The 27,061-nt window shown below is 46.4% G+C and overlaps 1 pseudogene; it reads right to left on the bottom strand.

The window, feature by feature from the left end:
• Positions 1-155: 155 nt before the first annotated feature.
• The window catches only part of LOC119961626, a 61,389-nt pseudogene continuing 34,483 nt past the window's right edge, over positions 156-27,061 (bottom strand).

Below are 27,061 nucleotides of genomic sequence, written 5' to 3' on the forward strand. Positions count from 1 at the left end.
TCCTAGGATAAATCCCATCCGGCCCTGGGGACTTATCTATTTTCACACTTTCCAGAATCGCTAACACCTCCTTATGAACCTCAAGCCCTTCTAGTCTAGTAACCTGTATCTCAGTATTCTCCTCCTCGACAACTTTGTCTTTTTCCTGTGTGAATACAGATGAAAAATACTCATTTAACACCTCTCCTATCTCCTCGGACTCCGCGTACAACTTCCCACTACTGTCCTTGACTGGCCCTACTCTTACCTTAGTCATTCTTTTATTCCTGACATATCTAACGTCTAACAGATCTAACGTTATATAACGTTTCATGTCTGTATGGACCAGGTAAGGATGACAGACTTAGAATCATAGAATCCCTACAGTGCAGGAAGCCATTCGGCCCATCGAGTCTGCAAGGACCCACCGAAAGAGTACTCTACTGAGGCCCACTCTCCCACCCTAGCCCCATAACCCCACGCATCGATCATGGCCAATCCACCTAACCTGCACATGTTTTGACTGTTGGGAGGGAACCAGATCACCCGGAGGAAACCCACGCCGACACAGGGAGAAATGCACAGACATTTATCCAAGGCCGGAGTCATGCTGGGTCTGACGCTGTGATGCAGCAGTGCTAACCACTGTGTCACCATGCACCCCCTCAAAGTCATCAGTGAACCAATGATCCAATTTATGGGCTGACACTGGGATTAGGGAAGGGGATCAGAGTGAAGGTGTAGCTGACACTGGGATTAGGGAAGGGGATCAGAGTGAAGGTGTAGCTGGGATTAGGGAAGGGGATCAGAGTGAAGGTGTAGCTGGGATTAGGGAAGGGGATCAGAGTGAAGGTGTAGCTGGGATTAGGGAAGGGGATCAGAGTGAAGGTGTAGCTGGGATTAGGGAAGGGGATCGGAGCGACGGTGTAAAGATTATGGGTGAAGATTTGGAGAATGCGAGTAGCTTCAAGTATGTGAGAGAAGATGGAAGTTTGGAAATGAAGAATCAGATGAGCTCTGGTTGGAGCAATTGGAAGAAGTGCGACGGAATGTTATGTGACAGAAAATTGTAATTGAAACTGAAAAGGAAGAATCAATAAGACAACTGTGAGACTGGCCTTGTTATATCGTGCAGGAACTTGGACTACATCAAGAAGAGAGGAACAACTGGAGAAGAATGAGATTCAGATGCTGAGATGGATGTGTGGAGTGATAAGAACGGACAAGATCAGGAACCAGTCCGTCGGGGGAAGAGCAAAATCAAATCACAGTAGTTACTTGTGAACACATTGGTGTCTCAGCAGATTGGATAACTCAATGAATCCTTTTCCACAGTCGGAGCAGGTGAATGGCCTCTCTCCAGTGTGAATTTGCTGGTGTGTGAGCAGGTTGGCTGACTGAGTGAATCCCTTCCCATACTCAGAGCAGGTGAATGGCCTCTCCCCAGTGTGCACGCGCTTGTGTTTCAGAAGAGTGGATAAATCATTGAATCTCTTCCCACATACGGGGCAGGTGAACGGTCTCTCTCCAGTGTGAGTTTGTTGATGTACAGTCAGGTATGTTGATCGTCTAAACCCAGTGCCACAGTGAGAGCACCTGAACGGTCTCTCGTCAGTGTGAACACGTTGATGGGACATCAATTGTCCAGAACTTTTATAGCACTTCCCGCAGTCTGCGCATTTAAAAGGTCTCTCGCCACTGTGAACCCGCTGGTGTATCAGCAGGTCGGATGACCGAGTGAATCCCTTCCCACACTCTGAGCAGGTGAAAGGTCTCTCCCCAGTGTGAGTGAGTTTGTGTAAATGCAGGCTGCCGGACTGAGTGAATGCCTTCCCACACTCGGAGCAGGTGAACGGTCTCTCTCCACTGTGAACCCGCCGGTGTCTCAGCAGGTGGGATGACCGAGCGAATCCTTTGCCACACTCAGAGCAGGTGAACGGCTTTTCCCCAGTGTGTACTCTCTGGTGTATCAACAGGTGGGATGACTGAGTGAATTTGCTCCCACACTTGGAGCAGGTGAATGGCTTTTCCCCAGTGTGAACTCGCTGGTGTGTCAGCAGGTGGGATGACTGAGTGAATCCCTTCCCACACTCGGAGCAGGTGAACGACCTCTCCCCAGTGTGAACTCGCCGATGATTCAGCAAGGTGGCTGACCGAGTGAATCCCTTCCCACACTCGGAGCAAATGAATGGTCTTTCCCCAGTATGAATTCGCTGGTGATTCTGTAGCGCAGATGAATGAGTGAATCCTTTCCCACAGTCTCCACATTTCGAGAACTTCTCCCTGTTGTGACTGTGCTTGTGTCTTGAGAGGCTTGATGACTGGTTGAAGCCTCGTCCACACACAGAACACTTGTACGGTTTCTCTTCACTGTGAACGGTGCTTTTTTCTTCCATGTTTAAAATACGATCACATTCAGGTTATAATAAAATAGGCAACTCCGCCTGATCCTGATGTGATGTTGGTTTCAGTTTCCTGAAATGAAATGAAAATCGCTTATCGTCACAAGTAGGCTTCAAATGAAGTTACTGTGAAAAGCCCCTAGTCGCGTTCGGGAGGCCGGTACAGGAATTGAACTCGCGCTACTGGCCTTGTTCTGCTTTACAAGCCAACTCTTTAGCCCGTTGTGCTAAAGCAGCCCCTAACCAGACTGCAAACTGTCCCCTTGTAATACCCTGTGAAATTGATTTAAAACAGAAAAAAAAAGAGTTAGAGAATCCACAAGAACACAAAGGCAGGTGGTGAAATTGAGCTGAATGATTCTGGTCATTTGTGGGGTCAGCACTAGGAAACAGTGACCATGAAAACTGCTGGATTGTCCTAAAAACCCAACTGGCTCAGTGATGTCCTTCAGAGAAGGGAACCTGCCACCTGCGTGTCGGCCCACGCGACTGTTTAAGAAATGTTAATGTGTTAAATTGTGAAAATTTTAAATGCTTCAATAAAATGTTTTCTGGAAAAAAAAGAGTTTGCCCACTATGGGTGAAGAGAGATGAAGAGTATATATATATATATATAAAATATATATATATATATATATATAGCGAGAGAGAGAGAGAGAGAGAGTGTCATACATAGAGATGCAGATGATCCTGATACCAATTCCACTCTCTAAACCACTGACTCCATCCCTCTCTCCAGCAACTGTCAGAAGCTGAACCAACTTCATTGAAAATCCTGAAAATCTTCGTTGACCAAGCTTTCGGTCACCGGCTCTAATATCCCGTCATGTGGCTCAGTGTCAAATGCTGCTTTCTGCCATTTCTGTGAAATGTCTTTGAAAATGTTAATATGTTAAACGTATATAAATACAAATCATTGACATCGACTTGGGCATTTTTGGCATTGCTGCATTATGGCTGGGTGTAAATCCTGTAACTCCTTATCTAACAACATTGTTTGAGTCCTTTCACAACACGGACTGCGGTGGTTGAAGAAGGCAAAACATCATCTTCTCCACAGATAACTGGGGATTGGCAATATTTGCTGCTGGTCTTGTTGGTGACACCCAAATCCCAAGAATATATCTGACAAAATATGTACATATAAAACAGATCAAAATCACCTCCAGGAAAACGTGTTCCTAAATGTCAGTTTATAACCCAATCTCCCTTGGAATCTGCTCCCTTGACGATTTCAAATCTGAAATCATTGCTCCAAACTGGGGTACAAAGTCCTCAGGGTTAAACCCAGAAGCTTCTACTCCATCTCCACTCCAGCCAGACTGAAACAACAAAACAAAGGGAATTGTCCAAGACCCTGGAAAGAAAAAACCTGCAGGGATATGAGGAAAGAGCAGGGGAGCCGGAGAGGCTGATTAGTTCTTGCAAAGAGCATGGGCATGATGGGCTGAATGGCCTTCACCTGTACTGTAATATTGCAATGATTCTGTGGAAAAAGGAACTCTCCAGGAGGCCAGAGACCAACTCTCACAAGCAATATTCACCCAGATAACAGTAAAATACCAAACATAGTTAAAATAAACCCACTATTAGAGGAAGAAGAAGTTAAACAATAGCAGAGAGGTGTTCAGGGAGGGCAGAGCTGAAACAGAGCAATGGGTGAACATGGATTCAGATCCACAGTAAAGGAGCCAAACCTGCCCCAGAGCCCTGGAACCTGAGCATAGGTAACAAAGCACAATACTAAAAACTCTAAATTATGAATGCTCAACAATACTCACCTCTGGAACAATTTCACCATTTTCAAATTTAAAACCACCTGCTGGAGCTGCAGCTGGAGAGATATCAGAAGCACTGGAGTCAGAGGAAATCGCAGTCTTCAAAGCTCCTAACTATAAAAAGAGATTACAATTGTCAGTTGTGGTTAGAAATTAAGAGATAAACATTTTTTTCTGACTTCAGATTGCTATGTGAAAATCCTCCTCTTCTAACCCCCTGGAAAACAAGTTTCCAAAATCCAGTACATAAATTCATAACATTCCCTCCTCCTGTTTCCTAGCACTGGATTACGTAAACTGGGATCTGCTTACATTGGAAACAGGTTGGGCAAGATTCGCTGAGTTGATTCCTCACATGAAGGGATTTGTTTTATGAGGAAAGGTTGGGCAGGTTACACATATACTCATTGCCATTTAGTTAAATGAGACGTTATCTTACTGAAGCATATATAAGATTCTGAGGGAAGTTGGCAGGGTAAGTCCTGAAAAGACGTTTCCTCTCAATAGTGAATCAAGAATTGCAGGGACAGTTTGATGAGGAGCAATTGCTTCTTTCAGAGGACCAGTAGTCGGTGGAATTCTCTCCCCCAGTGAACAGAGGAGGCTGGGCCATTGAGTATATTAAAGGTTGTGTTATGCACCATTTTTACCTGCAAGGCAGTCAAAATGTTAGGGAGGATGGGGGCCAGGGGAAAATGGAGTTAAGACAATGATCAGATGAGCCATGAGTTTACTGAATGGCAGAGCAGCCTTGATTGTCCAAGTGGCCTCTTTCTGCTTCAAATTCTGATCTTATCCTTCTGTTATTGGGATGGCCGCACATGTGCCCTACAGAACCTCCCTCCTCTAAAGATGGCGCCCTTTAACCTGTACCTTTCTCAATGAGACAAACATTTCTCTCCTGGTCACTGGAACCCTAAAGCTCCGCCAGACCAAAGATGTACAGTTTAACTGGGTTGGCCATGCTAAATTTCCTCTTAGTGTCCAAATGATTAAGTGGGGTTATTGGTATAGGGTGTGGGGGTAGAGAGGCTGTTCTTTCCCAGGGTGGGTGCAGATGGATGGGCCGAATGGCTCCTTCTGCCGGGATTCTGATTCTCTCCATTGTCAGCAGGATGTCCGCGCATGCGCTCTGCTCCCCGCTGAATGAAGATGGCGGCCGCGGAACTGGGCCTGGTCCCGGATAAAAGCTCCACAGCTGCAAACGCGCGACCTGCAAGATCTTGTTCAGGCCTTGGGACCTGCACCTGGTATTTATGAAAACTGCGCTCCCTCCCCACCCGCGGTACCCGGCTCCATTCCTCTCTCCGCCCCGACTCACACCTGCAGAAATATAAACCGTTCCCGCACTGGCAGGGCTCCCAGAAAAGTGACACTGCGCATGCTCCGAGTACAATACTGCGCCTGCGCACTGGCTCCTGTCGAGTGAATAGGACACATTCACAGCCGCCAGGAATGTTGGGTAATAGCCGTACCATTGACAGCTCGAACATTTAATACAAAATAACTTTGTTACCAATTGAGATAAATTAATATAAAAATCTCAGATTGTGAATTGGTGATCTGCTATGTTCCATATGGGGCTAAATTTTCCCTTAGTGCCGAAACGGGGCTGGTTTAGCACAAGGCTAAAGAGCTGGCTTTTAAGGCAGACCGAGGCAGGCCAGCAGCACGGTTCAATTCCCATACCAGCCTCCCCGAACAGGCGCCGGAATGTGGCGATGAGAAGCTTTTCACAGTAACTTCATTTGAAGCCTAGTTGTGACAATAAGCGATTTTCATTTCATTTCAAAAGGTTAGGTGGAGGGCAGCACGGTGGCCAAGTGGTTAGCATAACCGCCTCACGGCGCTGAGGTCCCAGGTTCGATCCCGGCTCTGGGTCACTGTCCGTGTGGAGTTTGCACATTCTCCCCGTGTTTGCGTGGGTTTCGCCCCCACAACCCAAAAATGTGCAGAGTAGGTGGATTGGCCACGCTAAATTGCCCCTTAATTGGAAAAAATAATTGGGTAATCTAAATTTATAAAAAAAAGAAAAAAAAAAAAAAAAAAAGGTTAGGTGGTGTTACGGGGATAGGGTGGAGGTGTGAGCTTAAGTAGAGTGCTCTTTCCAACGGCCGGTGCAGACTTCCTGGGATGAATGGTCTCCATCTGAACTGTAAATTCTACGATTTAAATTCTTTGATTTCTGAACGTTCTCCATTGCATGCAAGCAGAGGTTTTCCGGCTTTTATGCGTTTCCCTCTCTCTCTCTTCCACTGATGGTGCTGACTCTGGCTAGCTCCAATCACAGTCAGTGATCCCTGTCTATGATACTGAATATTCACTGTTTTGTAGAATGATACAGTACAGATGGAAATTATTTGGCCCACGATGTCTGTTGTAGATCTTTTAAAAGTCATAAGAACAGGAGTAGGCCATTCAGCCCCTCAAGCCTGTGCCACCATTTAATGAGATCATGGTTGATCTGTGGCCTAATTCCATACACCTGCCCTTTGTCAATATCCCTGAATATCTTTGCTTAACAAAAATCTATCTCAGATTTAAAATTAATAACTGTGGGAGGGAGTTCCAAACATTTACGAACTCTAATTTAATTTAATAATCTTTATTGTCACATTAACACTACAGTGAAGTTACTGTGAAAAGCCCCTAGTCATCACATTCCGGTGCCTGTTCGGGTACACTGAGGGAGAATTCAGAATGTCCAAATAACCTAACAGCATGTCTTTTGGGACCTGTGGGAGGAAACCGGAGCACTTGGAGGAAACCCATGCGTACACAGGGAGAATGTGCAGACTCCACATAGACAGTGACCCAAGCCCGGGAATCGAACCCGAGACCCTGGAGCTATGAAGCAACAATACTACCCACCGTGCTACCATGAACCTTTGAGTGAAGAGGTGTTTCGAAACACCTCTCCTGAACTGTCTAGCCCGAATTTCTGGACTCTGCCCCCTAGTTTTCGAACTGCCCTGCGATAGTTAGTTTATTTTTATCTACTCTGTCTTTCCCTGTTAATATCTTGAATACTTTGATCAGATCACCCCTTAACTTTCTAAAATCATGAAAAATATGCATAATTTGTGTAATCTCTCGTGTAACTTAACCTCTGTAGTCCAGGTATCATTAATGTAAACCTATGTTGCTCTCCCGTCAACGCTAATATATCCTTCCTAAGGTGTGGTGTCCAGAACTGCTCACAGTATTCCAAGTGGGGTCTAAACAGGGTTTTGTATAGTTGCATCATAGGTTCTGTGTCTTTGTACTACAATCCTCAAGATATAAAGATATAAATTCGATTAGCCTTTTTGATCATTTTCTGCACTTGTTCATGGCATTTTAAGGATCTGTGCACCTTAACCCCAAGTCTATTTGGACACAAACTCTATGTAATCTCTATCCATTTAGATAGTACTCTGCTCCATTCTTTTCGGTCCAAAATGGGTAACCTGAAACTTGCTGACATTAAATTCAATCTGCCACACTTTTGCTCATTCACCAAGTCTGTCACTATCTCCTTGCAATTTTATGCAATCATCTGGTCTGCCTACAATGTCACCTAACATTGTACCATCAGCAAATTTGGTTCATGTCTTTCTATGCCATCATTGAAGTTATTAATGAATAGCGTGAATAATTGAGGCCCCAACACAGATCCCTGTGACCACCACTAGTCATATCCTACCAATTAGAATACTTACCAATTATCCCCACTCTTGTTCGCCTGTCAGCTAAACAATTTCCTAACCATGTCAATAATTTTCCCTCAACTTCATGGCCTTCCACTTTATTTTATTTTAAATGTATTTTATTACAAACATGTATCAAAACAGGTTACAGCAAACAAACACCTCTTAAATGTACTTCACAACAATCAACTGTGCAGTCTGCACAGATTTTTCTGCTTTTTCACCCCCCCCCCCCACCCCTCCCCCGCAACGAACAGCCCCTCAAACACGGTCACAAACATTCCTCAGCTTTCCTCTAACCCCCCTGAAGAGCCGCTTAACTCATACTTTATCTTCTCTTCTCTAATCACAGGAAGTCGTACAGGTCACCCAACCAAGACACTACCCCCGGGCCTTCCACTTTAGTTAAGTCTCTTATGTGGAACTTTGTCAAATGTCTTCTGGAAGTTCATATAAATAAAATCCATAAACATTCTACTGTCCACTACCTTCGTCATATCTTCAAAAAATTCAATAAGATTTTATAAAATTAATTTACGGGATGTGGGTGTTGCTGGTTAGACCAGCATTTATTGTACATCCCTAGTTGCCTTTCAGAAGGCGGTGGTAAGCTGCCTTCTTGAACTGCTGCAGTACCTGAGGTGTAGGTACACCCACAGTGTTGTTAGAGAGGAGTTCCAGGATTTTGGCCTAGCGACTGTGAAGGAACGTCTTTATATTTCCAAGTTGGGATGGCAAGTGACTTGGAAGGGAACCTCCAGGTGGTGGGATCCCAGGTATCTGCTGCTCTTGTCCTTCTGGATGGTAGTGTTGTGGGTTTGGAAGGTGCTGCCGAAGGAACCTTAGCGAGTTATTGCAATGCATCTTGTAGATGGTACACACGGTTGCCACTGTTCGTCGGTGATGGAGGGATTGAATGTTGGTGGAAGGGGGAGCAGTCAAGTGGGTTCCTTTGTCCTGGATGGTGTTGAGGTTATTTAGTGTTGTTAGAGCTGCACTAATCCAGGCAGGTGGAGAATATTCCATTATATTCTTGACTTGTGCCTTGTAGATGGTGGACAGGCTTTAAGGGGTGTGGAGGAGAGGGGGATGGCAGGAGGCGAGTTAATTCCCGTAGGATTCCTAGCCTTTGACCTGCTCTGGTAGCCACATTATTAATATTGCTAGTCCAGTTCAGTTTCTGATCAAAAGTAACCCCCATGATGTTGATTTTGGAGGATTCAGTGATGGTAATGCCATTGAATATCAAGGGGTGATGGATAGATCCTCTCTTGTAGGAGATGGTGTGGTGTGAATGTAACTTGCCACTTGTCACCGCAAGCCTCGATATTGCCCAGTGCTTGCTGCATTTGAACATGGATTGCTTCATTTTCTGAGAAGTCACAAATGGTGATGAACATTTTGCAGTCATCTACGAGCGTACCAACTTTTGACCTTATGATGGAAGGAAGTTAATTGATGAAGCAGCTGAAGATGGTTGGGCCAAGGACACTACCCTGAGGAACTCCTGTAGTGATGCCTTGGAGCGGAGATGATTGACCTCCAACCACCATAATCATCTTCCATTGTACCGGGTATGACTCCAACCAGCGGCGAGTATTCCCCCAATTCCCATTCACTCCAGTTCTGCTCAGGCTCCTTGCTGTCAAGGGCAGTCACTCGCATCTCAACTCCGGCATTCAGCTCTTTTGTCGTGTTTGAATCAAGGCTGTAATGAGGTCAGGAGCCAATTTACCTTGATGGAACCCAAACTGAGTGTTCATGTGCAGGCATGACTTTCCCTTCATGAATCCATGCTGGGTCCCCTGATTGATTGACCAAAGTTTTTTGAGCTGTTCAGCTACCCATTCCTTTTTTAAAAAATAAATTTAGATTACCCAATTTTTCCAATTAAGGGGCAATTTAGTGTGGCCAATCCACCTACTCTGCACATTTTTGGGTTGTGGGGGCACAACCCACGTAGACACGGGGAGAATGTGCAAACTCCACACGGACAGTGACCCAGAGCCGGGATCGAACCTGGGACCTCAGCGCTGTGAGGCGGCTGTGCTAACCACTAGGCCACCGTGCTGCCCCCAGCTACCCATTCCTGATTATAGACTCCAGCAATTTCCCCACCACAGATGTGCGGCTAAACCGTCTGTAATTCCCTGGTTTACCCCTTTCACCCTTCTTAAAAGTGGAGTGACATGTGCAATTTTCCAATCCAGAGGGACTATTCGTGAATCGAGGGATGTCTGGAAGATTATAGTTCGGGTATCTTCAATGTGCTCCCCTACTTCCTTTAACACCCTCGGATGGAACCTGTCACGTCCTGGGGATTTGTCACGCTTTAGTGCCATTAATTGCCCAGTTACTGATGCTATACTTATGTTAATTGTATGAAATCCCTTTGTTCTTTACCGTCTAGTCATTTTTATGGGACTTCCAGAAAAATATCCTCCTTTTCAATTGTAAACACTGAGACAAACTAATTGTTCAACATGTCTGCCATTTCCCCATGATCACTGACAATATCCCCATTTTCAGCTTTTAGTGGGACTGTATTACTCTTGTCCACCCACTTTTCTTTCATATTATAAAAACTCTGCTTTTTGATTTTGATGTGCATTACAAGTTTCCTTTCATAATCCGTTTTAGCTCTTATAATCTTCTTTGTGATCCTTTGCTAGTCTTTGCATCTCTCCCATTTGTCCAGCCTGTTCATATTTTGCATTTTTGTGACCCCTCACGTTTAGTTTTTTGCTGTCCCAAACTCCTTCAGTTGTCCATGGCTGTTGTTCTGTGTGAAGGGGTATACACTTGCTCTGTATCTCATTAAATGTTTCTTTAAATATTCTCCACAGATCTTCAGTTGTTTGACCCATTAACAGATGTTCTCGGTTTACCGTGGACGGTCTCTGTCTCATTCCGTTAAAATCAGCCTTACCCAAGTCTAAAATTCGAGTATATGATTTGTGTTTTTCACTTTTAACCCCTACATTGTATTCAGTCATGTTGTGATCACTCTTTGGTAAATGTTCCCGCACAGTTAGTCTACTAATTAAATTTGATTCATTACTCAGAACTAAATCTAATATAGCCTGTCCCCTTGTTACATCTGGAACATATTGTTGCAGGAAACTATCCCGGACATATTCCAGAAATTTACCACCTTTCTGACAGCTCCTTGTCTGCCTCTCCCAATCTATGTGTCAGTTAAAATCCCCCATTAATACTACTCTGCCTTTGATACACACATGCCTAATTTCTGCATTTATACAATCTAACACTCAGAACTGGCACCAGGGCACCGATACACAACACCCTTTACAGTTTTAGATCTTTTTCTGTTCCATCGAAATGCTCTCCACTGGATTCATTCCCTCCATTTATCCTCCCTCACCATAGAGGTGACAGTATATCTAATCAGTGAGGCTACTCCGCCCTCTCTGCCATCTTCCCCGACCCTCCTGTAAACTTTATAATCAGCTTTATTTAGTTCCCAGTCCCGACCATCCTGCAGCCATGTCTCTGTAATACTTACTGTATCATAATCTTTAATTTGAATTTGCACCTGCAGCTCATCTAGTTTATTCCTTACACTCCGTGCATTAGTTTGTCGAACTCTTACTTCGGCGAGACCCCCAACATGCCCCTCAGCACTGTTGCTTTATTCACTTGTTTATTATTTACCTCTTTTGGTTTAACCAGTATACTCACGGTAGTAATTTTTTTAATATTTAGAGTACGCAATTATTTTCCCAATTAAGGGGCAATTTAACATGGCCAATCCACGTACCCTGGATATCTTTTGGGATTGGTCGAGTGAGGCGCACGCAGATACAAGGAGAATGTGCAAACTCCACACGGACAGTGACCCGCGGCCGGGATCGAACCCGGGTCCCCGGCGCCATGAGACAGCAGTGCTAACCACTGTGCCACCGTCCCACCCTTATACTTATTGGCATTTTGCCATTGGCTGCAGTTCCTGAACTTAGGTTCCGGACTATTTCTTTACTCTCTATCCTGCTACTTGTTTTTGGAACTGAATTGACTTCCCACTCCCCAGAGTCTACCAAATACGTTCAGGCCAGACTGAAGCGCCATGGTGTTGTGATCTCACTTAAAGAGTGTGGAGCAGTTGCAGCATCTGGGTTACAATGAACATTCATCTTCCGAAAGCCCTTGTGTGGCCGGTGACAATGTCCGGCTGTGAAAGCTGCATCATCAAGAAGCCGGACGAGGCTCCAATAAAAGTGTTTGAATTGAAAGGACTCAGACGGGTATTCTGTCTGTCATGGACAGCAAAGTGGATGAATGAGTGGGAGCTGGAGAAAGCTGGTGTTCAGAGGAACCAGTTTGAGGCAGTGATATCAAGGAAGCTCACGTATTTTGGACAAGTGTTGTGAATAGGAAGGGAGTGTTTGGACAAAGGTAATGGCAGGCACCTGGAAACTGTGTACAAGGAAAGCCCAAGGTGGCCTGGGTGGATAGTGTCAGAATGTGGACTGGCCTCTCGATGGGACAAGCAGTGAGAGCAGTGGAGAAATCAGTGAGAAAGATTGTCTAGACAGCGGCCAACACTTGGAATGAGGACGGATGAAAGACAAAAGGACACCTTTTGCGGTAGGCAAAAGACTATTTACTAAACAGGATAAGATTAATGTACTATATCTGCATTTGCAGATCATTGCAGTGGAAATGTGCTCTTGCTCAAAGAGAATCAGCCCACTGGAGTGAAAATTGGAAGACCGACCAGTCCAGAGGGAAACCCTCTGACCTTCCCTGTTCACCAACTGTCAGAGTGAACATGGTTCAGTCCTGGATGTGATTAACAGCAGAATCCAACCCCTCTAATTACTTGTGAACTCGCTGGTGCCTCCGCAGATGGGATGCATTTCTGAATCCTATCCCACACACGGAGCAGATAAACGGCTTCTCATCAGTGTGAACTCGCTGGTGTGTCAGCAAGTTAGATGAATTGGTAAATCCCTTGCCACACACGGAGCAGGTGAATGGTCTTTCCCCAGTGTGAACTCGCTGGTGTGTCAGCAGGTTGGATAAAATAGTAAATCCCTTCCCACAGACAGGGCAGGAGAATGGTCTCTCCCCAGTGTGAACTCTCTGGTGTATCAGCAGGTTGGATGAATTAGTGAATCCCTTCCCACACAGTAAGCAGGTGAATGGTCTCACCCCAGTGTGAATTTGCTGATGTGCCATTAGGCAGGATGAATCTCTGAATCCTTTCCCACATTCGGAGCAGGTAGATGGTCTCTTCCCAGTGTGAACTCGCTGATGTCTCAGCTGGTTGGATGAATTAGTAAATCCCTTCCCACACACTGAGCAGGTAAATGGCTTCTCCCCGGTATGAACTCGCTGATGTGTTAGCAGGCTGGATGAATCTCTGAATCCTTTGCCACACATGGAGCAGGTGAATGGGCTCTTCCCAGAGTGAACTCGATGATGTCTCAACAAGTCAGACGAATTAGTAAATCCCTTCCCACAATGAGAGCAGGTGAATGGTCTCTCCCCAGTATGAGTATGTCGATGAGTTTCCAGCTCAGATGGGAAAGTGAATCCCTTCCCACAATCTCCACATTTCCATGGTTTCCTCATAGTGCTGGTGTCCGTGTCTCGGTGCTTTTCCAGTCACACTGATCGTGAAATGGACGCCGGCAGATCTTGCTTTTAATATTCTATTAAAGGAGATTAGAAATGTCATCACTGTCAGTACAGCTCACAAATTCAGAACAGACAATTGACACTGTGAAACATGCTTTCCTATCTCATTCCCCAAATGCTGTAACTTTCCACCCACTGCTCCGAATATATTTAATGATGCAGCCTCCACTGTTCTCTGGGGAAGAGAATTGCAAAAACTAACCACCCTCTGAGGGAAGAAATTTTTCCTCATTCACCTAAGGAAGGAGCTGTGCTCCGAAAGCTAGCCATTCAAAACAAACCTGTTGGACTTTAACCCGGTGTTCTAAGACTTCGTACTGTGCCCACCCCCGTCCAACGCTGGCATCTCCATATCATATAAAGAGGGCGCCCGTATTTCGCACCTTTCATTTACTCAAACATTTTCTCTCCTGGTCACCGGGACCCTGAATCTGCTGCTCCAAAAAAATGGCCGCGCATGCGCCCCGCTCCCTGTGGAACGGAGATGGCGCCGCTGGAACTGGGCCTTTCCCGGAGAGAACCTCCGCAGCTGCAAACTCGGGACATGCAGGATCTGATTCCGGCCGTGGGGCCTGTACCAGGTGTTTATGAAGCCTCCGTTCCCTCTCCACCCGGACTCACAGTTCCATTACTCACTCCGCCCCACCGACTCTAACCCACCACAAAGGCGCTCCCGCACTGGCAGGGCTCCGAACAAAGTGACAATGCGCATGCTCCAGATACAGCCTCGACTGCGCATGCTCCGGAGACACCACTGTGCATGCACCGGAGACACCACTGCGCATGCTCACTGGCCTCCTGTGGAGTGAATAGGGCACATTCACAACCGCAGGGAATGATTGGTAATAGTCCTACCAATCAAATCCGAAACACTCAACCAAATAACTTTGTTACGATTTGAGATTAATTAATTAAAAATCTCAAATTGTGAATTGGTGATCTACTATGTTCCGTTTTCTCAGTGTTCTCTTGTGTGACCACGCAAAGGTATTCAAGCTTCTATGCTGTTTCCTCTCTTACCGCCTCTCATGGTACTGACTCTGGCTGGGTTCAATCGCGCCGCCACTGGTCCCTCTCTCTTTCTCTCTCTATTCCTGATACTGAATATTCAGTGTTTCACAGAACGATACTGCATGAATGGAAGTCGTTTGGCCCATTAGACTTGTACTGGCTCTTTGGAAGATGTCTTCATTGAATCCCACAGCCCTGCTGGCAGAGTGAGAACAATGTGTATCTGCTGTTTTCCAATTGGATTGTTCATAGTCACATTCACCCCTGTGGAAAAAAATGATTTGCCCGTTTTCTTTTAGAATACCCACTTCATTTTTTCAATTAAGGGACAATTTAGCGTGGCCAATCTACCTACCCTGCACATCTTTCGGTTGTGGGGGCGAAACCCATGCAAACACGGGAGAATGTGCAAACTCCACACCATCACAGCATTTAGCCTATCAATCTGAGGACATCATCATTATTATTGCCCTTGAAACTGTTGACAGAATCAACCACAATTCTGAAAGCTCCATTAGTTGTAACACTCTCAGTGAAAACATATTTATCTAGCAAAAAACACACAGCTTCTCCACAGCAGAAAGGAAACCACTCACACACCAGTCCAAACTCTGAATGATTTCGGATGTTGCTAGTAATTGTCCAGAACTAGTTGTTATTTGCGAGGTGAAGGTACACCAGTAGCAGGAGTTGGTGAAGAGGGTGATGGTAATAACCAGGCAGTCTGACTCACCAGGAATGCTGCTCTAGAGGAGGGTCCATGGGATCCACCCAAAGTACAATCATTGGCACCGGTATGACAGACTCCAGATAAACCTGATTTCAAACACTTGTCAGGACCCTTAACCTAACGTGAGAATGGTAAAGAGGTCATAGACTTTCCCTTATCTCTCACAGCAAGGATTCACCCATCCGACATGATGAGGTTTTCTATCAAAAAGAGACTCTAATTCGATTTGGGTCACATCTTGATGTCTTACAAAAAGATTTTTTGTTTAGGGATCAAATTGGGGGAGTGTTTTTGTCTTTCATGTCCCCATATGCTCATAATTAGTCCCCATATGCTCATAATTAGTGGCTGAGGAAACACCAGGATGTTTATCAGCACCTGAACCTGTGTCCAAACTAATCCAGTTATGCAGCAGGAAGACTAATTGGGAAGTTCCACATGATGGTCGGGATAAATTGGGAAGAACAAGTCTTTTATGGGCTATTCAGAACTGAGGGAAGGAAGCACGGTATCTATGTTACTATGGAAATAAGTGTGTCAGGTACAAAATTTAAGAAGTCTGATAACTAGATTGAGAATAATTACTATGTTTGATTTTATCCAAAAGGGACTAGATGTGGATGGTCACCATGCTCGTGGACAATGTCATACGGTCACCACTCTTCAAATTTTCCTTTCTGAGCTCCAGCCAGGTAATATTAAACATTTAGGTGGGAAAGTCAAAGATCTGGTTCAGGGGAAGGTGCTCCTACAGACGTTTCACTGGGATAGTTCCATCCATGCTTGAATTGAAATTAACTATTGTTACCTGTTCCTGGATCTCCTGTTGTTAGTTGGAAGAAGTCTACCATGGACCACAGTTGGAATATTGTATACAGTTCTGTGGCACCCAGAACTGTACACAATATTCCAACTGTGGTCTAGCTAGTGTCTCATATAAGTTCAGCAGAACCAGCTTGCTACTGTACTCCATGCCCTTATTGTAGAATATTATAATAACCTTTAATAATTTTTATTGACACAAGTAGGCTTACATTAACACTGCAACGAAGTTACTGTGAAAAGCTCCTAGTCACCACATTCTGGCAGCTGTTCGGATTCACGGAAGGAGAATTCAGAATGTGCAATTCACCTAACAAACACGTCTTTCGGGAATTGTGGGAGGAAACTGGAGCACCCAGAGGGAAGCCATGCAGATACAGCCGACTCCACACAGACAGTGACCCAGCTGGGAATCGAACCTGGACCTGTGAAGCAACTGTGCTACCCACTGTGCTACCGTGCTGACCCATATGCCTTTTTAACTGTTCTCTTCACCTATCCTACCATCTTTAATGACTTATGCACATATACACATAGGTACCTCTGCTCCTGTACCCCACGGTGACACAGTGATTAGCACTGGTGCTTCACAGCACCAGGGACCCGGGTTTGATTCCGGTGAAACCTCCCGGCTGAGTCCAGCATCGGCACTGCGCATGCTCCATATCACCATGCCCGGGGAGTGATTGACGGCAGCTCTAGGCCAATAGAAAGAAACTGGCGGGACTGGAGGACCCAGCTGCGCCTCCAGCCAATCAGAGTGAATCAGGGGCGTCACTGAGCCCCAATCACCATCCTTTATTGGAGCATGCGCAGTGCCGATGATAGATCAGGATTCCGGCGGTCGGGCGGTAATTCTCAGCCGGTCAATTTCAGATCGGGTGAGTCATAAGGGAGGGATGGAGCCGGTGGATGGGTCGGGAGGTTTCATAAACACTCCGTGTAGGCCCCAAATTCGGATTACGAAGCTCGGATATGGGAGTTGAATTGGCGATCGCTGCTCGGGCTTTTCCCCGAGACAGGCCCGGGTGACCGGGCGCATGCGGAGGGAGCGAGAGCCCCGGCTTTGCTCCGCCTCCCATTCACTCTGATTGGCTGGAGGAACTTGTTCGGTCCTCCAGCCCCGCCCCCTCTTTCTATTGGTCCGAATCTGCCGTCAATCAGTCCCCGGGCATTGAGAGCTGGAGCAAACCCTTCACCATCATGTGGAGATGCCGGTGTTGGACTGGGGTGAGCTCAGTAAGAAGTCTGACACCAGGTTAATGTCCAATAGGTTTGTTTCAAATCACTAGCTTTTGGAACACTGCTCCTTCCTCAGGTGAATGAAGAGGTTTGTTCCAGAAATATATACAGAGGCAAAGTCAAAGATGCCAGGCAATGCTTTGAATGCGAGCATTTGCAGGTAATTAAGTCTTGACAGATCCAGAGATAGAGGGAATCCAGGTTAAAGAAGTGTGAATTGTCTCAAGCCTGGACAGTTGGTAGCATTTCGCAAGCCCAGGCCAGATGGTGGAGGGGTGAATGTAATGTGACATGAATCCAAGGTCCCGGTTGAGGCCATACTCATGTGTGCGGGACTTGGCTATAAGTCTGCTCGGCGATTCTGCGTTGTCATGCATCCTAAAGGCTGCCTTAGAACGCTTACCCGGAGATCAGAGGCTGAATGCCCTTGACTGCTGAAGTGTTCCCCGACTGGAAGGGAACTGCCTGGGAAGGAAACTCTGGCAGGTGGGCGGGGAGGATTCACAAACCCCCAATAAGCTCCCGAAGCGTGGTACGTTGGCTAGACCATGCAGACGCTGCAACAGCGGATGAACGGGTGTCGCGCGACAATGAATTGGGTACACTCAATTTATTTTTAAAAAGTAAACTTTCAATGAATTCAGATTTTACCTTCTGCCTTGGTGAGATTCATACCTGGGTGCCTGGAAGATCATTACAGTACAAAATATTTTTGTGACTCTGGAACATGATTTGGACAGTAAAGATATTAATTTTGGGTCAGGACAGTAAAAAATACATTTGAACATTTCTCTTCAGTGGATAAAAAAATATTGAAAATGGGATAAAGGTTGTTTGGCTGATAGTCAATCTTTTTTACTTTTAAAAAATAAATTTAGAATTCCCAATTCATTTTTTCAAATTAAAGGGCAATTTAGCGTAGCCAATCCACCTAACCTGTACATCTTTGGGTTGTCGGGGTGAAATGTGCAAACTCCACACGGTCAGTGACCCGGAGCCGGGATCAAACCTCTGACCTCAGCGCCGTGAGACAGCAATGCTAACCACTGCACCACCGTGCTGCCCTAGTCAAACACTGTCCTGGTAGGTCAGGAGTCCTTTTGCTTCCCAATTGGCCGAGGAAGGCAGTGTGTCACAAGGATGGATGTGTTGACCGATTAATGGCTGGAGGAAATGAAATGAAAATGAAAATCGCTTATTGTCAAGAGTAGGCTTCGATGAAGTTACTGTGAAAAGCCCCTAGTCGCCACATTCCGGCGCCTGTTCGGGCAGGCTGGTATGGGAATTGAACCGTGCTGCTGGCCTGCCTTGGTCTGCTTTAAAAGCCAGCGATTTAGCCCAGCGTGCTAAACCACCATCCAGGATGGTGACAGGTCATGTGATCAAACCTCCAGGAATACATTTAATCAAAGTTGGCGAGGAGAGAATATTGTGAATCTCTATCCTAAACTGACAGTGAGGTTTCTGTAAATTTACAGGACACTGGAAGAGGAGGTTTAACAGACGGGAAACACAAACCAAACGTCACATCGCGATCTGACATAGTCACTCGATTCATAAGAACCAGAATATCAGAAGCATCTGGGTGTGGAAGGTAAAAGGTTTGTCTGTTCTGTCTGTGAGGGAAGATTTCAGGTCTCCGTGTGACTGGAAAAGCCCCGAGATTCACAAACCCTGGTTAGACCAAATCTGGAGAAATGTGTTCAGTTCTGGGCAACAAATCTGAGGAAGGATAGAATGGCCTCGGAGGGAGTGCAGCACAGATTTACCCGAGTGATATCTGAACCCCCCCGGGGTTAAATTACAAGGCGAGATTAGACAAAAATGTCAGAGTAGGCTGGCAGCACAGTGGTACAGTGAGTAGCACTGCTGCCTCACCGCGCCAAGGTCGCAGGTTCGATCCCGGCTCTGGGTCACTGTCCATGTGCAGTTTGCACATTGCGTGTGTTTCGCCCTCACAGCCCAAAGATGTGCAGAGTAGGTGGATTGGAAAAAATGAATTGGGTACTCTAAATTTATTTTAAAAATTTAGAAAAACAAAAAATGTTAGTCATTATGAGCAGAGAAGGGCATTCGGTCCATTGAGTCCATGCGAGCTCTCTAATCGGCACAGTGGTTAGCACTGTTGCTTCACAGCAGCAGGGACCCGGTTTCGATTCCCGGCTTGGGTCACTGTTTGTGCGGAGTCTGCACGTTCTCCCCGTGGCTGCGTGGGTTTCCTCTGAGTGCTGCGGTTTCCTCCCACAAGTGCCAAAAGACGTGCTTGTTAGGTGAATTGGACATTCTGAATTCTCGCTGTGTACCCGAACAGGCGCCAGAGTGTGACGACTTGGGGATTTTCACAGTAACTTCATTGCAGTGTTAATGTAAGCCTACTTGTGGCACTAATAAAGATTATTATTATCTGGAGCAATCCAGTCAGAGTCATTCTCCTGCTCTATCTCTGTATCCTCACGGGTTTATTTCTCTCAGGTTTCTATCCAATTTATAAAAAAAATAATTTATTGTGTCTATTTCCAAACACTGTCATAAGCAGCAAGTTTAAGGTCATTGCCACTGGCTGTGTAAAAATATTCTTCCTCATACCTCCTGGACCATTTACATGCATAGATACGGAGCAACATAGAAAATAGAAGCAGGAGGCCATTCGGCCCTTCGAGCCTGCTCCACCATTCATAACGATCAGAGCTGATTAGGCTCAATACCCTAATCCCGCTTTCCCCCATATCCTTTCATTCCCCTTTATTCGAAGTGCTGGATCTAACTACTTCATGAAAACATGCAATGTTTGGCTTTAATTAGTTCCTGTAGTGACAAATTCCACAGGCTCACCACTCTCTGGGTGAAGAAAGTTCTCCTCATCTCTGTCCTAAATGGTCTACCCTGTATCCTCAGACTGTGACCCCTATTTCTGGACATACCACTATCGAGAACATCCTTCCCGAATCTACTCTGTCTCGCCCTGTTTTTTTTTAAACATACATTTAGAGTGCCCAATTTTTTTTTTTTTGCAATTAAGGGGCAATATTAGTGTGGCCAATCTACCTACCCTGCACATTTTTGGATTTGTGGGGTGAGACCCACGCAAACACAGGGAGAGGGTGCAAACTCCACACAGACAATGACTCGGGGCAGGGATCGAACCTGAGTCCTTGGCGACATGAGGCAGCAGTACTAAGCACTGTGCCACCGTGCCACCCACTTTTATAGGTTTCTATGAGATCCCCCCTCATTCTTCTGAGTTCACATTCCAGCGAATACAATCCTAACCGATTCAGCCTAACCTGCACATCTTTGAACTGTGGGTGGGAACCGGAGCACCCGGAGGAAACCCACACAGACAGGGGGAGAAGATGCAAACTCCACACAGTCAGGGTGGGAATTGAACCTGGGTCCCTGTTGCTGTGAGGCAGCAGTGCTAAGCACGATGCCACCCCCTATCTTGCAACCCTCAAGAGAAAAAAAAATCCTCATCCCCATCTGAAATGGGTGACCCCTCACTTTGCAACAGTGATGCCCTTGTTCCAGATTCTCCCACAAGAGGAAACATCCTCTCCACATCCACCCTGTCAAGACCCCTCAGGATCTTATATTGTTCAATCCAAGTTTTACGCAAAACTTTAAATCTGTGTCCTGACTGTTTGTACGATCAGTGAATGGAAACAGAGTTTCTTTGTCCACCCGATGGAAATCTGGCATAATCTTGTGTCCCTGAATCAAATCTCCCCTCAACCTCCTTTGCTGGAACCATTCTGGTAAATCTTCTCTGCACCTTCTCCAAGAACCTTCACATCCTTCCTGAAGAGTGGTGACCAGAGCTTTATAAAGATTTATTGAATTGAATTAGAACCATAGAATTCCTACAGTGCAGAAGGAGGCCATTCGGCCCATCGAGTCTGCACTGATTCTCTGAAAGGGCACCCTGCCTCGGCCCACACCCCCTACCCTGTCCCTGTAACCCAATAGCCCCACCTAACCTGCACATCCCTGGACATTAAGGGGCAATTTATCAAGGCCAATCCACCTAACTTTCCCTTCTTTAGACTGTGGGAGGAAACATGAGCACCGGGTGGAAACCCACGCAGACACGGAGAGAAAGTGCAAACTCCACACAGACAGTCACCAAGGCCAGAATTGAACCCGGGACCCTGGCGCCGTGAGGCAGCAGTGCTAATCATTGTGCCACCAGAAGCCTAGCTATCCTGTTTCGGTATCGATATTTCTAATTATGAAGCTCAAGATCGAATTTGACTTGCTAATTACTCTCTTAAATATGTCTTGTAGATATACAAAATCCCTCTTCACCTCTTTCTCTCTCCTCCCAAAGAGGCCTGTTGGGTTTTTATAACAATCCAGCCGTTTTCGTGGTCACTTTTTCCCAGAGCCGGCCCCACAAATGGCCAGATTCATTCAGCTCAATTTCACAACCTGCCTTTGTGTTTTTGTGGGTTCTCTCTCACTCCCTATTTTCTGCTTTAAATCAGTTTCACAGGGTGTTCGAAGAGGAGGATTCAAAGTCCGGAAACTCAAACCAAGCATCACATCAGGATCTGACAGAGTCCTCAATTTATCATATCCTGAATATCAGCGGATTTTGGTCATGGAAGGAAAAAGCATCGTTCGCAGTGGGGAGAAACCGTACACGTGTTGTGTGTGTGGACGAGGATTCAGTCGATCATCAGGCCTCAAAAGCCACAAATGCAGTCACACTGAGGAGAGACCGTGGAAATGTGCGGACTGTGGGAAAGGATTCACTGCCCCATCCAGGCTGGAAATTCATTGGCGCAGTCACACTGGGGAGAGACCATTCACCTGCTCCAAGTGTGGGAAGGGATTCACTCAGTTATCCCAATTGCACAAACACCAGCGAATTCACACTGGGGTGAGACCATTCACCTGCTCCAAGTGTGGGAAAGGATTCACTCAGCCATCCGCCCTGCGCAAACACCAGCAAATTCACGTTGGTGAGAGACCATTCACCTGCTCCAAGTGTGGGAAAGGATTCACTCAGCCATCCGCCCTGCAGAAGCACCAGCGAGTTCACACTGATGATAGACCTTTTCAATGTCCAGATTGCGGGAAGTGCTACAGATGTTCTGCGGAACTGCTGATCGATCAACGTGTTCACACTGATGAGAAACCATTCCGGTGCTCTCACTGTGGGACTGGGTTCAAACGATCATTTTACCTCACTGCACATCAGCGAATTCACACTGCGGAGAGGCCGTTCATCTGCTCCCAATGTGGGAAGGGATTCACTCAGTCATCCAACCTGCTGTCACACCAGCTAATTCACACTGGGAAGAGGCCATTCACCTGCTCTCAATGTGGGAAGGGATTCACTCAGTCATCCACCCTGCGGAACCACCAGCGAGTTCACACTGGGGAGAGGCCATTCACCTGCTCTCAGTGTGGGAAGGGATTCACTCAGTCATCGGCCCTGCGGAAACACCAGCGAATTCACATTGGGGGGAGGCCATTCACCTGTTCTTGGTGTCGGATGGGATTCCCTCAGTCATCTGACCTGGAGAAGCACCAGCGAATTCACACTGGGGGGAGGCCATTCACCTGCTCCAAGTGTGGGAAAGGATTCACTCGGTCATCCGACCTGGAGAAACACCAGCAAGTTCACACTGGGGAGAAACCATTCACCTGCTCCTGGTGTGAGAAGGGATTCACTCAGTCATCAGCCCTGCGGAGACACCAGAGAATTCACACTGGGAAGAGGCCATTCACCTGCTCCTGGTGTGGGAAGGGATTCATTGATACATCCGACCTGCAGAGGCACCAGCCAGTTCACACTGGAGAGAGGCCATTCACCTGCCGCAAGTGTGGGACAGGATTCACTCACTTATCCACCCTGCAGAGGCACCAGCGAGTTCACACTGGAGAGTGACTGTTCACCTGCTCCAAATTGAGAAGGGATTTACCGCTTCATCCCACCTCCTGACACACCAACGAGGCCACACAGCAGTTACCTTAACGGCGTTCAAAAAGCATCTTGACAAACACATGGATAAGATGGATATAGTGGGATATGGCACAAGGGTTTTGGCCAAGGTAGCTATCATGACCGGTACAAGCTTGGAGGGCCGAACGGCCTGTTCCTATGCTGTATTGTTCTTTGATCGCTGTGCAGTGTTTGATTTTTGCTGTTCTTCACATTCAGGACTGAGCCATGTTTATTTGGGTCTCTCTGCTGATAACAAACTCCAGCCCATTTACAGGGGCTAATATTCTGGCTAAAAGTCAAATACATCAGATTTGTGTGAAATACGCAGTGTGTTGAAACTTTTTAATATCTCTGACACAAGTTAGTTCCTTTTTGAAGTTCTCTCGCTCTCCCCTGTCTCTTCAATCCTCATCTCCAACATGATGTGTGAGGAGCTCGTGGAGCTTCTTTGTGACTGAGATTGAGTCAATCCGATCAGCCGCCTCTGCTGCTTCCCTTCCTTCTACGAACCCACCAGACCAAACTGTCTCTAAATTTCATCCTTTCCCAAGCCCTGAACCCACATCTTTCTCCAGTTTCTCTCCCATCTCCCCTCGTTCCCTCTCATAGCCCATCTTGTCCATGAAATCCGGCTTCTGCTTCATTGACCATATTCCCACTGAGCTACTGATCAGCCAACTACTGAGTCCACGGATATTGTCAACATTTCTCTCTTCAAGTGTCCCTCTATCCTTCAAATCTGCCATCATCACCTCCTCCTCCACAAAACAAACCCTTGACCCTGCCAACCTTATAAATTACTGTCCCATCTTCAACCTCCCTCTCCTCTCCAAAACATATTGCCACCTCCCAAATCCTTGCCCATCTTTCCCAAAACTCCCATGTTTGAGTCCCTTCAATCAGGTCTCTGCCCTGTCACAGTGAAATACAAGAAACAAACAGAATCTCACCCGGAGAGAAAGACAGACAATCTGGGAGCTTGGATCCAACATTGATATGTTCATAAGATCAGAAGACAAGGGTAGCAGCACAGTCATTATCGAAAGACAACAATACCTGCTGGCGACAGACAGACAACTAAACAGCATGAATCACAACACCAAGCTACCTAGACCCATATACCCGAGACAGGAAGGAGAATTGGAGACAGATTGGAAGAACTCAGACTCCAGACACATTAACCAAAAACAGATGGAATATCTGAGGGAACAACAGGTAGAACCAAGGAAGCTCTACCTAAAATACACAAACACATAATCTTTATTATTGTCACAAGTAGGCTTACATTAATACTGCAATGAAGTAACAGTGAAAAGCCCCTAGTCACCACCTTCCGGCGGCTGTTTGGGTACGTAGAGGGAGAATTCAGAATGTCCAATTCACCTAATAAGTATGTCTTTCGGGACTTGTGGGAGGAAACTGGAGCACCCAGTGGAATCCCACGCAGGCATGGGGAGAACGTGCAGACTCCACACAGACAGTGGTACAAGTGGGAATTCAACTCTGAACCCTGGTGCTGTGAATCAATTGGGCTACCCCCAGGGAAATCCCACCAGTCACATCCATCGGTTCAGGCAGAAGGTGGCCATTCGGCCCATTGAGCCTGCACCGGCCATCGGAAATGGCACCCTACTTCAGCCCATGCCTCCACCCACCTAACCTTTGTTTGGACACTAAGGGGCAATTTAGCACGGCCAATCCACCTAACCTGCCCATCTTTGGACTGTGGGAGAAAACTGGAGCACCCGGAGGGAACCCAGGTACAGACAGGGAAAATGTGCAAACTCCACACAGTCACCTAAGACCGGAATAGCTGAAACATCAACACACTGCTCCTCGTAGATATAATTAGTGGATTACAAATGTGTGTAATCTAGAGTTAAAACTGAAAATGCCAGATTAACTCCACAGGCCTGGCAGCATCGTAGAATCCATACAGTGCAGAAGGAGACCATTTGGCCCATTGAGCTTGCACCAACCCGACAAAAGAGCACGCAACACAGGCGCACTTCCCCTGCCCTCTCCCTGTAACCCCATTTCACCTTTTGGACACTCGGGGGCAATTTATAGCGTGTTCACGCTGGGTAGAGACCATTACCCTGCCTTGAGTGTGGAAAGGGATTCAGTCAGTCTGCCCACCTCACTTCACACCAACGTGTTCACTCTGACACGAGACCGTTTAAATGTTTCGCCTGTGAGAAGAGCTTCAAAGGTAGAATGGATCTGCTGATTCACCAGCGCAGTCCCACTGGGGAGAGGCCGTTCACCTGCTCTGTGTGTGGGAAGGGATTCACTCAGCATTCCCTCCGGCTGAAACACCAGCGCAGTCACACTGGAGAGCGGCCATTCACCTGCTCCGTGTGTGGGAAAGGATTCACTCAGCATTCCCTCTGGCTGAAACACCAGCGCATTCACACCAGGGAGGGAGCGTTCATCTGTTCCCTGTGTGGGAAGGGATTCATTCAGGCATCTACCCTGTAGACACACCAGCGAGTTCACAAGTGCCTCCAGGATTCTGCTGTTATTGATGTTAATCACATCCAGGACTGAACCATGTTCATTCTGTCAGATGGAGTTTGTTTGAGTTGATGTCATGGTAGCATGGTGGTTAGCATCAATGCTTCACAGCTCCAGGGTCCCAGGTTCGATTCCCGGCTGGGTCACTGTCTGTGTGGAGTCTGCACGTCCTCCCCGTGTGTGCGTGGGTTTCCTCCGGGTGCTCCGGTTTCCTCCCACAGTCCAAAGATGTGCGGGTTAGGTGGATTGGCCATGCTAAATTGCCCGTAGTGTCCTAAAAAGTAAGGTTAAGGGGGGGGTTTGTTGGGTTACAGGTATACGGGTTACGTGGGTTTAAGTAGGGTGATCATTGCTCGGCACAACATCGAGGGCCGAAGGGCCTGTTCTGTGCTGTACTGTTCTATGTTCTATGTTAATAATCCCTGAAACTGAGATTAGAATAGATTGGTGCTTGATAGCCGGCACAGACACAATGGGACAAAGGGCCTTGTTTTGTGCTGTAAAACTCTATAACTCTAACCCATCTCACTTCACACCAACATGTTCACTCTGACACAAGACATTTTATGTGTTCTGACTGTGAGAAGAGCTTTAGAAGCAAAATGGATCTGCTGACCCACCAACGCGCTCACACTGGAGAGAGACGGTTCACTGCTCCGAGAGTGGGAAGGGATTCACTGATTCATTCACCCTGCAGAAACGCCAGTGAATTCACACTGGGGAGAGGCCATTCACCTGTTCCAATTGTGGGAAGAGATTCTCTCATTCATTCACCTTGCAGATACACCAGCGATTTCACAAGTTACAAGAGTTGGATTCTGCTGTTATTGCTGCTGTGAATCACATCCAGGACTGAACCATGTTCTTTCTGACAGTTAGAGTTTGTTTCAGTTGATGTTAATAATCCTTGTAACTGGAGTTTAATGTTCTGGATAGAGATGAATTAAATCAGCTTTGTGTCAAACACAGTGTTGGAGTCCTTGATTTCTCGAAGATAAGAGGAGACTGATTGATGTCCTTTTACCGACTGTTCCATTGTTGGGTCTTTTCTCCTTTGTTAATGGAAGACTTGTATTTATATAGCGCCTCTCACAACTTCAGGATGTCCCTTTACAGCCAATGAGGTTCTTTTGAAATGTAGTCACTGTTGTAATGTAGGAAATACAGTCACCAAATGTGCACAGCGAGATCCCACAAACAGAAATGTGATTGTGCCCAGAGAATCTGTTCAGTGATGTTTGTTGAGTGATGAATTCAGCAGTAAACCAGGGAGA

The sequence above is a fragment of the Scyliorhinus canicula genome, unplaced genomic scaffold (assembly GCF_902713615.1).
Source record: "Scyliorhinus canicula unplaced genomic scaffold, sScyCan1.1, whole genome shotgun sequence".
In the NCBI taxonomy this organism is placed as follows: domain Eukaryota; kingdom Metazoa; phylum Chordata; class Chondrichthyes; order Carcharhiniformes; family Scyliorhinidae; genus Scyliorhinus; species Scyliorhinus canicula.